The sequence below is a fragment of the Zosterops lateralis genome, assembly GCF_965231275.1.
Source record: "Zosterops lateralis genome assembly, chromosome: Z".
Taxonomy (NCBI): Eukaryota; Metazoa; Chordata; class Aves; order Passeriformes; family Zosteropidae; genus Zosterops; species Zosterops lateralis.
The window spans coordinates 7,272,605-7,286,073 of record NC_139800.1 but is presented as its reverse complement, the minus strand read 5'-3'; the positions used below and the strand labels follow the sequence as shown (position 1 = coordinate 7,286,073).

Below are 13,469 nucleotides of genomic sequence, written 5' to 3'. Positions count from 1 at the left end.
GCCAATGGAAGAAGAGTAAAATAATATTTCCAAAAAGCAACTACGTTTTCTTGCCAAGAGGTAATTATTTGGAATAATGTAATGTTTCTAGTTCTCTGGTTTCCATGGCAGAGCAAATTTATGTGAAATATTTCATATTTAAGGGGTTTTGTTTGATTACAATGCTGTTGGCAGCAAATGTTTAGAACCCATATATTTTGTTCTATGTGCTGTTGACTTTGGTGACCAATTCAGTAAGAAACCTTTGCCTTGCTTTTTAATAATTTTTTGCTTTAAAGGGCTCTGAAGAGTATGTTTGTTCTTCATTTCAAAAGTTAGCATTTAGTTACAACTTTGAAGGAATTTATCAGTTTAGAATATTTGCTATTCATGTAGGTCTATATTTACTATGTCCTCTCTATTTCTGCTAGTATTTTACTAGAAAAAGTATATAAGTGAATTTAAAATTTGTCAGTTAGTTCTGGAAAATTCTTTTTTGCCTACATTTTAATCTGCCCCTGTGTTCGTGTTCTCCACTACCTGACAGTTATCAGGACTAAACTGCTGTATCCATGTTTCATCAGTGCACAGACAGAATGAAAGCATTATAGACAGTTCATATTTTTTTATCCAACAAAAAATACAGTTCAACTTTTATGCTGTTTTAGAAAGTGATACTTCAGAATTAAAGAAACTCCTATTAAATTAGAATTGCTTTTTGAGCAGTGTTACAGGTAATATAACTTACTTTATAATAATGGGCCTCAGACCAGCTAAGGGATGAGTCCTATGACACTTAACAACAAAACAGAAACACTAGCATGTGTGTTAATAACCAAACTTAAAAAACAACTTGAGCAACTCTTAGCAGCAGCATGTGGCAAAGACAGTGTACGGGTTAAGTGTAGTGATGATGATAAAATTGCACAATTGATAAGATTAACTCTGTGAGGATCTAATATGTTAAAATAAAATTGAAATTATAACTTTTCTGTAGTAACAAAATATGTAAATAATATTGTCTCTCTCTAGAGTACAGCAAAGTCGAGTTTTCTGCATTTTATTCAAAGGCATTGCATAATTTGTCTTGGTTAAGCACTTATTTGCATAAAAATCTTCAGTTGCAGCAAAATAATTAAGAAGATTGTAACTGGAAGCAATAAATAAACAACAAAGATAAAACTTTAAAGGATCAAATGACCTTTTGCTAATGTCTTAATATTTTGGGGGGTATTTTTTTTACTCTTTCAAGCATTCACATAGTTCCTTGTGTGTGCTCCTTTTGTGTGCAAGGTAAGTAGGATAGAAGCTTATAATATCTTTTCTAATAAACGTGATGGGTAGACGCTTAAATTGCATTATGCAAGAATATTTTTGTTTTCCATATAATATGAGCCAAGAAGTGAGTGCTTAGTGCAGGGGTGCTAAGATCCTTCCAGTACCTCCCTGATGGTAATCCACACTCCAGTGAGATGACTCAGTAAAAGTAGATGTTGTGCTAAGTCCTGGTGCTGGACATCTCTGGAAAACAGCAGGTGTTAATGGGCTTGGGGAGTGTTACCCTCAAAACTCTGATGGGTGATGATGAGATCATTGAAGTTGTGAAGGTCTGGTCCTCTGTTCTCAAAGCTGAAGTTTCACCAGCCACGGGCTGATATTTTTGACAGAGGTTGATACAAAGGTTCAGTTCTTGGACCATGGACTTCTGTCATGGCAGCTACTCTGGAACCTGCCAGCTGATGTGACAGATATTCTTCTGTGTTACATGAAAATACATGTTTTGACTAGCTAATCCTGTTCCTCTTCAGGTAATACACTTACCTAACTTCCCTAGATAGAATCCTTGGTGGGCTTTTGCCTTGGGAACAAATGGGAGAAATCAAGATGAAGGAAAGCAAGCAGTGTCTTTCTTCAGGTCTTTCCTTGTGAGATGTGATATCCATCAGAGGAAGAAAAGCTGTGGTTTGCTCAAGATGTTCTAACTGTAATCTTTGGGCTGAGGTTTGCCCTGTGATGGGATTTTGTGACTTAAGGAATTACATTTTGTGTTTCTGATTAAGTCCTGCCATTTCTCAAGCCTGAAATAGAAAACTTGTTGATAGGTTTGAAGTGACTAAAGGGTCTCTCTCTGTGTCTTAAATCCATGTAGTTAACAGCAGAATAGACATGGGGAGAGGGAATTGATTTTGGGGATTTGTGTTTGGTTTGGGATATATGGTTCTGTTAGTATCAGTACAGTTTTGTACTATGTACATAACAGCACAGAGACAGTGGGTTTTTACTTTTAGAAGCAAAAAACAGAGATGTGACCAGTGTTGCTGTATTTATTTGCATTTATTAATAGCCAGATTAAACAGGAAGCTATACTGCTTTTCTTCTTTGAACCGTCTCCTTTCTGTCTGTGCTTTGCCTTTTCTTTTTATTTTTCATATAGTTCATCTTGATTTACTCCTTCTTTGGAGAGCTTTAGGATGATCTAAAAGTACTAATCCCAAATTGTGCCTCACTTCCATTTAATAGAAAAAAAATAATGGTGGATTTTTTTTCAATTTTTATCCCTTTTGTCTGTCATTAGAGAGGAGAAAGGACATGTTACTGAGTCAAAAAATATTATGGTTTCGAGTTCTTTCCTTCGAAAGGCACTGGGAACTTTCAGATGCTGTAAACCACATGGAACTGATAATTTGCTTATGGAGTAGCAAATACAATGGTTCATTTTCATGTTATTATTTCTGGAACTTAGTGTGGTTCTTGACATGGAGATGCCATACCACAGGCAGTGAGGAAATAGCAATTGCTGCTACAGGAAGAAGTGTGATGTAGTGCCTAGAGCTGCCTGTCCCAACTCCTGCTTTTGACTTCTGCCTCTGTTATTCACATGCTAAGTGATATTAGGAAAGGTAATGAATTTCTTACTCCTCTTGTTGACTTAGATTGCAAAGCCTTTTGTCCAGGTATTGAGCCTCAGTTCCTGTCACTGTGCTTTGATGCCCTGTGGAGCCCTTCATTTGCTATAGTACTGCAATTTTTCCTTGCAGTTTCCCATTAGCTCTCAGAAACTCATTGTGTTATGTGGAATCCTGAAGACACTTGAATATTTATTCCACGAGAAGAAAGCTAGTAATACTTTCCAGAACATGGTTTAATATTGCATTTGGTCTTGTGCAACTGCAGGCTGATGCCAAAAGGAATAGTTCAGCCTTTCTTTCCCTCTCTTGCATCAGCCCCCAGTCCCAAGGTGAGTTCAAGGTAAGCAGCTGATTCAGAAAAAAAAAACCCTAACTGCCTGTGAGGGAAAACTAAATCCGAAAACTATGCTGGCCTGGCTTGTCCTGTGGGTGAGAAATAACTGGATGCAACAAAAGGGACAAAGACACAATAAGCAGCTGGAAGTACGTGGGGAGAGTGATACCGTTTCTTTCAGCAACAGGTAATAAATATACCAGATGAGACATAGCATGGAAACCTTATTAAGAGCTGCATTTTACAGCCATGTTTTGAGCATAACAGAAGAGTGTCTTGCAATGGATGTGACAGCCCAGGTACAGCTCTGAAGATATTTTTTTCTAATACAACTTTTTAATTGTTCTTTTTTCCTATAGTAACAGTTATCTTTGCTGTCTGCATAACAATTTCAAGGCATATTTCTGATGCCTAAATATAAGCTTTTATTTAATTTTAATTTTAAGCTGAAGTCCACTTAACCTTGCAAATTGGGTGACAGAGGCTGCTCTTGATGTGATAGTTTCTATAGACATTATATTCATAATTTCCCCTTTAAACTCTGTCAAGAAACTTGATTCATCCTTGAAAATCACTTGTGTAATTGGAATTGACTCTTTGAAGGGCATTTATCACTCACTGCACTTTCTCTTAAAAATGTATACAACAGATTAGATTGGCTTCTTTGATCTTGCTTTCTTTGTGAGCCTTGTGTAATAAGATCTTGTGTTGAAGACCTGTCTTTTCTTCCCCACTCACCATAAGTTTCCATGAAACAAAAAAAGGGGTGAACAGAACTGAAGAAGAGAGACATGAAATATTAATGTGATTTTGGAAAATGTAGTGACTAACTTTGATTGAGGAGTGTAACTAGCTGTACACATGCTTGTGAGGACATGAATGTTTCCCATCAGTTGGATTGATGGGTGAGGCTGCCGAGTGAATTCAGCTAAGCAGGAGAAACAACAGTTCAGCAGCAAAAAAAAAAAAAAGCAAGTGTGCCTCTGAGAATTCTGCAGCTCAACAGGGACCCTGGCTCTCAAAGCTGTCTGTGAAACTGACCTAGCCAATGATGTTGCTGAAATTTCACATCTGTTATTTCTTACTGCCCACTTCTTTGGCAACGACCAGTCTTCATTTTTTCCATTATAGGCAGCTGCTGGAACTAGAAAGAGCTTGAGCTCATTTTCAGATGTGCTAAATAGACTACGTTTTACCTTTCTTCCCTCCCCCCCTCTGCTCCCCTTTCTTCTACCACATACTGCAGCATACTGACTTGTTTCCAGAGAACAGGATCTGTGAGTTGCATGCCTAACATGTGTCTGAAGATAAGCAGATGTGTTACCCTTGTGCAGGCAAATAATTTTTTTAAAAAACAGGGCCATCATAAAGTCTGGGAAAAGAGATATTCTTAAAAAGAAGCTGTCAGTGAAAGGAGAATTCTACATATACGTTGTGTCAGAACTCACTGACATTTTCATTGAAACCTGCTTTCAACCCTGGCTGACTAGACTTACTTTATGAAGGAAGTAAATGCACAGAGCTCAATGGTGGAGCCAAGTACTTTATTACCAAATAGAACTGAGCTGCTTGAAATAAACAATTCCTTTTGCATTTCTTGAGGCTGTCTTACCATTTTTCTTCAGTGTCCCATAGAGGGATTCTCTTACATCCTTCTGGCCCTTTCTGGCTTAAACTATTGGAGCTGTTAGATTGCTTCCCAAAGCTATTAAATGGGGGAAGGTATTACAGCTTGGAAGAAGGTTTACAGCTTGGAGGAAGGTATTACCTCTAAACAAGCTTGAAAATAATCTGTTGATGGCTGTTCAAATTCATGCATCTAAAATTGTGGAATTGAAGCATAAGAATACAATGTATTTTCCTCCCAGTGATTTATAGAGGCAGACCATGGAAAAAACATTCAATGATAGTTACAAAATGAGAACTGGCCAGCCTGATGAGCAAAGCTTGCTGGCTGAACTCGTTACAAATACCAGGGAACCACCAGAATTCCTTCACTGATTTTTAAATCAGCATGAGATAATAGAATAATGTGGCTTAATCAAGGATGACTACTAATATATGTAGTGAGGTATCCCTGGCAGGTGAATGCTGTGGTCTGATCATGCTGCTGCAGTTCTGTGTAGCAGCAGTGCTTCCCTCAGAACAGCACTCACAGATCCCTGCTATGTAGTCAGAAGGATTTGAGACAAGGACCATACAACAGTCAGAGAATGCTACCAATTTTCAATGTCATTGAATGGATGGGAGGAGGTGAGGTAACATACCTGACCCAAAGGTGGATCAATCTTATGCTACATATGTCTCCTAAAATACTTCAAGATGAAGTATGAAAAATGCCTTTTAAATAAGTATTTTATTGTTTCTAAATATTAAATGTTATTCTGGTGAAATATAATTAAAAAGCCTGATAAAATTCTATATTGCTGTAATTGAAAAAAAATTGCTGTACCAAATGTAGGGTGATTATTTTCTTTGATTTTGCACTTTTTATATCTCTTTAAATCTGTTTTTTTTCTCTAGAGCAAAATAGTTTTGGCTGCTTGTAGAAGATTGCCATTGTCCTTTACCAGATGCTTTTTAAATCCACTTCTTACAGAAATCATGCAGGAAGATAAATATTTTCATAAAGATTCTTTTGGGGGTAAAGTTTAATGCAGCAGACAGTGAAAAAAATTATAACCTCTAAAGATTTATGAATTTTATTAAATGAGGGAAAAATCTTTCCCTGCAGATAATTTTTTTTATGTATTGGAAAAGTTGAATCTGAGAAGAACAAAAAGAAATTCAATACTAGGGAGGTTGAAAACATCCCTTGAAATCCAACTAGTTTTCCAGATTGTTTTGAGCATATTTCTCTCTTGAAATTGGCTACTATTATTCATATTTCTTCCTGAAACTGTCAAATCCATTAGAAGTATGATAATAAAATACTCTTGCATGGGCATATGTAAAGACAACATTATATTTAATACAATTAAAACATTTTCTAGGTCTGTCTCTCTAGCATTATTATGGATGTTTAGCAAGTTCTTTTTATTTGTTACTGAATTTTTCTTTTTAAATTATTGTTTTCCTGGCAACTGGAAGAACTCTATGTCAGAGTTACTACTAGTGCACTAAGGCTGTGTAATGTAGAGGAGATGCTGCTTTGTCTGCACGTGAAATAATCCAAGTGAATCAAAAGAAAATGGACCAGATGACTCTCACTTGGGAAGTCTTTATCCCATTTATTTTTACTTATTTTAATCAGCATTCTACATGTATAGTTCCTTCTTATTAAAGGAAAACCATGGACAGTAATGGCACACTAATTTGGGCTACATTTCAGCAAATTATTTTAAAAATTCATTCACTTCCATTTTAAGATGGTGCTCAACTAGCAGTGATAAGATAGGAAATAGGATTAGCTGTGCAAAATCATATTTTTTTAGCATGTTTTGTGACAGTCTGAAAGACTGCTATGTTCTTTTTTCCAGATGTGTCTGGAGGCACAGCTCAAAACATTAAACCTATGGAAAGCCTGTCAGAAGGTTTGTGTGTTTCCAGGTATTTGAAGTCATCTTGTTATGTTGGCTGACTTTTAATAATTTTACCTGTTAAAGCATCAAATAGCCCTACATGCCATGAGCAACCTTCTAATGTTGCCTGACTTTGGTTCAAAATGACTAAATTATTATCTGTTTGAAGTGTATTGCAATCATCAGAGAAAAGAAATTGTTTCTTTGCTGAGGTTATGGAATGTGGAAGTTGTCTGTAGTTGTGATGGTCTAAGGAAACATCCAGAAAGAGGGGGGGCGGGGGGGAAATGGTTTTTCTTCAATAATACTCTGGAAAAGTGAAAATTTCTGCATTCACTGCTGAGTACCAAGTCTCAACTTCTCTGTTAAAAGCATTTCTGTTTCTAAAAGTTGACTTTGTGGACTTTCACGAAGGCTGATGAAAATTAAAGAAACAGATTAAGAAAGGGAAGAATAGCAAGCAAAATATTAAAAAATAAAAGCCAGTGGCTAGAGAGCAAATAAACAAAGGTTGAAAGCTTAATTCTCTGTCTCTCACAAAGTAAATAACATTCGTTCTTCCCACACCCTAAGATGGGAGCTAGTAAACTTTGGGGTGTCCAAGTGTGAAGCATATGAAGTGTTAGACTGTTGCAGGAGATTCTGAGGAACTTTAAAGGGTTGTGATGGTGTCCCCTCAATTCAGCAGAGTGCCCAGCTGCTTTGGGCTTAATACTGGGGTAGAAAGTATAGCAGAGAGCACAGAGCAAAAGCACTTCTGAGAAGTGTTTTGAGCACAGAGCAAAAACACTTCTGAGAAGGGTTTGGTTCAGTCATTTTAAAACTAGACTGTGGAAGGGACAAGAGATAAGCTTCATTAATCTGGTGCACTGCAAGAAAACCTCAGGGCTCACTTGCTTTCTCACAGTGTAAGATGATTGTACTTAGACATCTGCAAAACTTATGACTAAGTTTTTGTTCCTTTTCTTCTGTAGGCTAATGATACTGAGTAAATTATAGCTCCTGCTCTTCAAGCCTTTATTCACATTGCTTAGATGTATGAAAATCCCTTTTGAGGGTGGCAGTCTGCTGTGAGTACACAGAGATGTTCTTAAGTGTCTGGAAAAGGGACCAGGGCTGATACTGAGCTGGATATTACTTTGTTCCATTTTCTCTTCTTCTTTGGATTAAAAAAAAAGTTATTTCTACTTGAAATACACTGAAGTGTTTTGCATAAGTAAAGAGATCAGTTTCTTCAGCTGTTGCATTATTTCCCTTTTCAGAAAATATTTTGAATCTAAACAAGGACTTTGATTCCATTTCTTTTCCCTCCTATTACAGGCTAACAAAAAATTAACAGCTTCCTAGTAGATCATGCAAAAATTGTGTTTGCTCTTTGAATGAGTTTTTCAATCCATCTTTGCCATGGGTAGTCATCCTTTTTTCTATCTTTGTTGTATTTGATGACAAGAGGAATGGGGCAGCCTTTGTCCCCCTTTGTGACAGCTGATCATTACCTTGAGCTCAGCCCACTTGCTGAGGCCATCAGCTTCATCTGAGGCTTGTCCTTCTTCTCACAGTTTAGTGACTGAATTTTGGTGAGAGCCCTCGAGTAAGATGCAGTCCATTTGTTCTGCTAACAGCCCAGCTGCGGGTATATAAAATCCCCTTTCCCTGTTGCTCCTTGCAACAGCAGGTTTAATTGTTACGGGCTCACAGGAACCAATTAGATTAACAGATGTTAAAGGGAGCCAGTTTCAGGTCTTGGTGGGAAGCAGTAATTTGAGAAGCCTTGTGTAAGGGCTTGCTAACACCTAGGTGATGAGTGTCTGGGTTTGAGGCTGTGGGTGCCATGAAAATTGCATCACTTTTCTCCTGTTTGCTGAGGCCAGATGGGGATGTTTGCAACAACAGCAGCCAGAGCACATTCTTACTTATTTTAGCAAATGACAGCATATTCTAGCAGCTCATCCTTGGTTTTGTTGCAAATTTCCCATACTGCATTAAGCTCTCCTGAACCCTTATATTCATACTTGCTTGAATGTGTCTTGTGGAGGGAGTTTATTTTGGAATCTTTTTGGGTTTCTGTATTAAATGGCAAGTTAGTTAGAATATGAAATATTGTTACAATTTGATGTGGCAGAGATCTCTTGGTTCACCTACTTAATCCATTGCTGGTTCAGAATTTCTTCCTGCTGGGTGCAACCTGAGAGAATGTTTTAGTCCTTTCCATGTTGGAAATGAGGGCGGGAGAATTTCTTTTTCTTCTTCCTCTACTGACTTAAATTGTTTTGGTCAGTGCTGCAATAGCAGGATCTGGTCTCTACAATGGTTCAAATTTACAGATGTTTATGTGGATATTGAAAGGCAATTTGTTTATGGATTTTCAAAGACTTAGTAAGAGTTTCAAGGGTATTCAGAGGAGCTGAATTTTAAAATATATATGTCTTCCCTTGTGTGTTTTTTCTCTCACTTTCTGATTTATAAAGTGTTGGGTCTTGCATGCCCACTTGCACCTTGAATAGCATTTGAATGGTTTTGAAATCACAGAACAGAATAAGAGCTTTTATCAACCAAGGCCCAGTCCATGTTGTTTACTTACTAATACTACTCATTAATTTTATTTGGTTGGTAGAGGAAAAAAATAACCCAACAATAAGGTTTAACTTCATCTATGTCCCTGCAGTTTTTGGCTTGTTCCATCTTATATGTGGGTGGAATGGCATACCATTGCTATCAAAATCTGTCTTATAATGAAATACTTGTTTTCCTCTGCAAGGAAAAAGATGGAAGTTCTTTTATTTGTGAATTTTTACACAGCAAAGAAGTTACATTGGAATTCATGTATGTGGATCTTGTTGCACATTCACTCAGGAATTGTCATTAGCATATGAAAAGCACTTTTATAGCTGTGTCTTGATTTTGTTTCACCAAAATTTGATACAAAATAGTCTGGCATGTGACCAAGGGCGTAGCCTGCATGCTCAGTGTCTTGATGCATATATGTAAACTGACAGATTCCTCTCTGTCTCACCACAGTAATGAAATTGTAAAATGTAATTATGGGCACTATGGTTGAGGCTCCTAAACGTGTGACTCAAGGAAAACACTAGATATGACTCATGATAAAATCACAAGAGCTGGAAATCATTTGAGCTCACTTGGTTTCGATAGATATCGGCTCTAGCTGCACATTTCTTTACAGGATCATGCTTGTAGGTTCAGCTAGCAGCATACTTTTGTGGTATTATCCATGCTAATAAAAAGGAAATTAATAACACCGGGAACTGTGCAGTGGTGTTTTGAGGATGGAACTTTGTTTTCTGTGCCAGCTGATGAAATAATAAGTATCGATTCAAGTAATTATACCCAAGCTTCACAAAGGAACTATATAAGTTTGACTTCATATTCACAAAACATAATATATTAAATAGTGTGACACAGAACTTTACAGTTTGGTTCATTGGAAACTAATGTATTATAAAACTTAATGTATTTAATAACAGGATGACTTTCCAAAATAGGTCCATAAAGCTGGACTTTCAATTATTCCTATGAATATTTACAACTTTATCCAACAGAAACAGGAGTCAGAATAGCAGACTCTTGGGTGAAGAGAAAATGAGACCATTTTCCACTTGAGTTTAATCTATAGATCAGTTCCATATTCTCAGCTGTTTGTGTGTGTTAGTCCCATTTCCTAACTGGCAAAGGGTGCAGTGATGCAGTGTCTATTGTATAGGTCCAGAAATTTGCAGCATGCCTAAATCAGTGAGAATTATATGAAGTTATGTATTTTGTCAGATTTTCCAACCAGGGTGGCCTGATCCGCCCAATTTTTTTAGACATTTTTAAAATGTTGGCAATGTTCAAACTTGGAATAATCAGCACAACTGTAAGAGATGTTACATGATCCACCTGGGTTTAATCCTTGAAGTCAGAAACAGCTGTGGCTTTTTCAAGAGCTGCTCCTATGCTGTTTGTGTGCATGCAGTTATGTTTAAACAAAGGAAGGGTATCTCCATACCTGTAGTAACACAGGTACACATCTGTCCAGTGTTCTCTGAAGATAGATGTAAAACTCCAGTTGGCTTCAGTGAGAGCTACTACACCTTTAGCAGTGGAGTTTGTGTTGAAACACACCTCATGCTAAAAAAGTCTTTTAGAACTTCACAGAATTTGGCACGTTATTTGAAAAATCTGCAAAAGTAGATTATTTATTAAAAGTAGACTATTAGAGTAGCTTTATTTCTTCCACCTCATTATATTTGAGACCTTTTTTTCACTTCTGGAATCTGTAAATCACAGGGTTAAAAGAGGCTCAGAGAGAAATGTTGGAGATAATACCCATGGATGTTTCAGAAGTCTTTGAGAAGAGGAGAGCAATAGATAAAGAACAGTAGATAAAACACTGGACGCTTTGTCATTACCCTAATTATTTTTGGAACAAAAGCAGTGTTCATCTTTGGATCTTGAGTGTATTGAGATGGAAAAAATCTGTTGAATATTTTGTTAATAGTTCATATTCTCCTACTTTTTAATTTATAAATAGTTTGCAACTCGCAGCTTAATTTGTTTAAATTCTTTGATTTGAGGATCAAGAAAAAGACCTAATCAGGTCTCTGAACTCTGTCTCTCAAAGCCTAACAGTCTGATATTTCTGTGACACAGTCTAGAACAAAGTCTGTTGAGTAAAACACTTATCAGTTGGTCTAAATTTATTATAACAGAATGGATGGTTGTGCCATGGAAAAGTTATTTAAACAGTGATGGAATAGAGTTGGTTTGCTGAAGTGTGATGAAGTACATACTGCAGTTAGGAACATATTATTTTAATTAAATGGATGCACAAGTCTTTGTGATCTTATTATTCTGATCAGCTCTTGATAAAGATCTAGACACAGTTTTCCAATTGCTAAAGCATTTTCCTGGCTTGTGCACGATGGCCAACAATGAGGGTTGACAGCAGCTGTGCTGATTAACATACTGCTTTTATAATTTTCATAAAGTAAGAGGCATTGTCCCAGATCATTATTACTACCTTTAGTTCTTAAATGTTAGCATTAGTGTTACTTACTACTGGATAGTAGTTATAGATCTGTTAGTTATAGCTGAACAGCTCTAAGTTGCTACTTTTGAAAGGTAAGTTGAATTGTGCCCCTTTGTTTCAAGGCAGAGCTCAGATTTTGGTACAGAGCAATTCTTGGGAGGTGATTTGTCTTTTCTAAAGTAGAAAAAGCCAAGGGGAGCTATAGTTTTGCAGGAGGAAAAAAGAAAAACTTGAGATGCTAAATCACACAGACATTTGGTAAGTTCTATGTTTTACATTGAATATTAGTGAATCAAGAGCAGATTCCAGTATCTTCTTTGCTGAGTATAAAGCTTTCCTACAGCTTTATTCAGAGAAAACCGTTCCATACTGCTTAACTTCTGCTTCTTTTCAGAAACTGTAGGAATATACTGCAGAATTTGTAGTGTTGTAGAAACTTTAGGTTATGCAGCTTCTTTCACTGCAGTATTTTAGCAGAGTATTTTGTTTACCCATAGCTGCCACTTTTGAAATGCAGAGTTGCTTCATACAGTTCTTGATTGTTCTAAGCTGACATTTACATGTTAAAAAAAATAATTTGTATTCAAACAATATTTTTAGGTGTGAGAGACAATTTGTAGTTCTTTTTCTAAAAAGAGGGTGCTGCTGTACCTTTAGTGAGAGCAACAATTTTGGTTGTGGTGATGTACAACCAAAGTGGGGACCGTGAAGTTTTTAAGTTAAAAGATGTTCTTCTTGAAAGTGAGTGATGGGTTTGTTGGTTTGTCTTATCCCAGGGTTAATGAGAAAATGCTAGTTCATTGCAGAGTGTGTTTTTCCCCTATTTAAAGTCTTTGTCATATCCTCCTCACGTTTTCAGGATGACTTTTAGCTCAGAAAGGGAAAGAAAACAGAGAGGTGCAGAGCTGACGGGAGGGTGATGGATAAACTCCTATAGCAAGTTTGAATGTTGGTCAATAACAAGTACACTGTGCTTGTTTGAAAAAGGATTTTGAGCCAAGACTGTTTTGAAATGTGCTTTTATCAAATCTCTTTCTAACTTAGTGTTCTCCAGAATAGTTTGCAATTGTTTCAACTTGCCATTTACAGCTGATGCTGCCTGATAACAAGCTGATGAAGAATTTTCTATGAACTTTCTTAAAACCTGAAGCTTTATGAAGTCAGTATTTTTCATAGGTCTGTATTACAGACTTTGACAAGAACAGAAATTTGGCACAAACTAGACAGATTAGTTTGCTCTGAAGCAGTGAACAAAGCTGGACAATTTCATCCAGAAATTCTGAGTTTTGTGCTTGTTCACTCCTACTAGGTAAAGATTTTGAAAATCTTGTCCATCTTTGATGTAATTAATTCCTGTGATGGAGGAAAGCTTGAATGATTTCTCTCCCCCATATAGACTATGTTTTTAGCTGTAGTGTATAAGTGTTTCCTTGTTTGTTTTGCTTTGTTTTACATACTTTTGTGTTGGGTTTTGGTTTGGGGGCATTTTTTTTTCCCAAAGCAGAATTAAAAAAAAAAAAATCCAGGAAGGGACAATAACTGTCTAACAGACAAAAACATTGTATACTAATGCTAAAAATCACTAGAAATACTTTGAAAAACCCCTCTTGCTATGTTGGTTAGGAAACTAGGTCATCTGTGTGTTTCATTACTGTGGTTTGATTTATATTGTCTAATTGCAGCTAGATCTTCAGGGC

At 36.7% G+C, this 13,469-nt stretch overlaps 1 protein-coding gene across 6 annotated transcripts in view; it reads left to right on the top strand.

Moving 5' to 3' along the window:
• Positions 1–13,469, top strand: part of LHFPL2 (LHFPL tetraspan subfamily member 2) — a 116,176-nt gene that overhangs the window by 57,566 nt on the left and 45,141 nt on the right. Inside the window, exon 1 of one of the 6 annotated variants that reach the window (XM_083883298.1) lies at positions 3,323–3,409. The exons of the other annotated variants lie outside the window; for them this stretch is intronic. The gene's annotated coding sequence lies outside the window, so the exon portion shown is untranslated. Of the gene's footprint in view, positions 1–3,322; positions 3,410–13,469 lie in introns of those variants that run through there. 6 annotated transcript variants of the gene reach the window in all.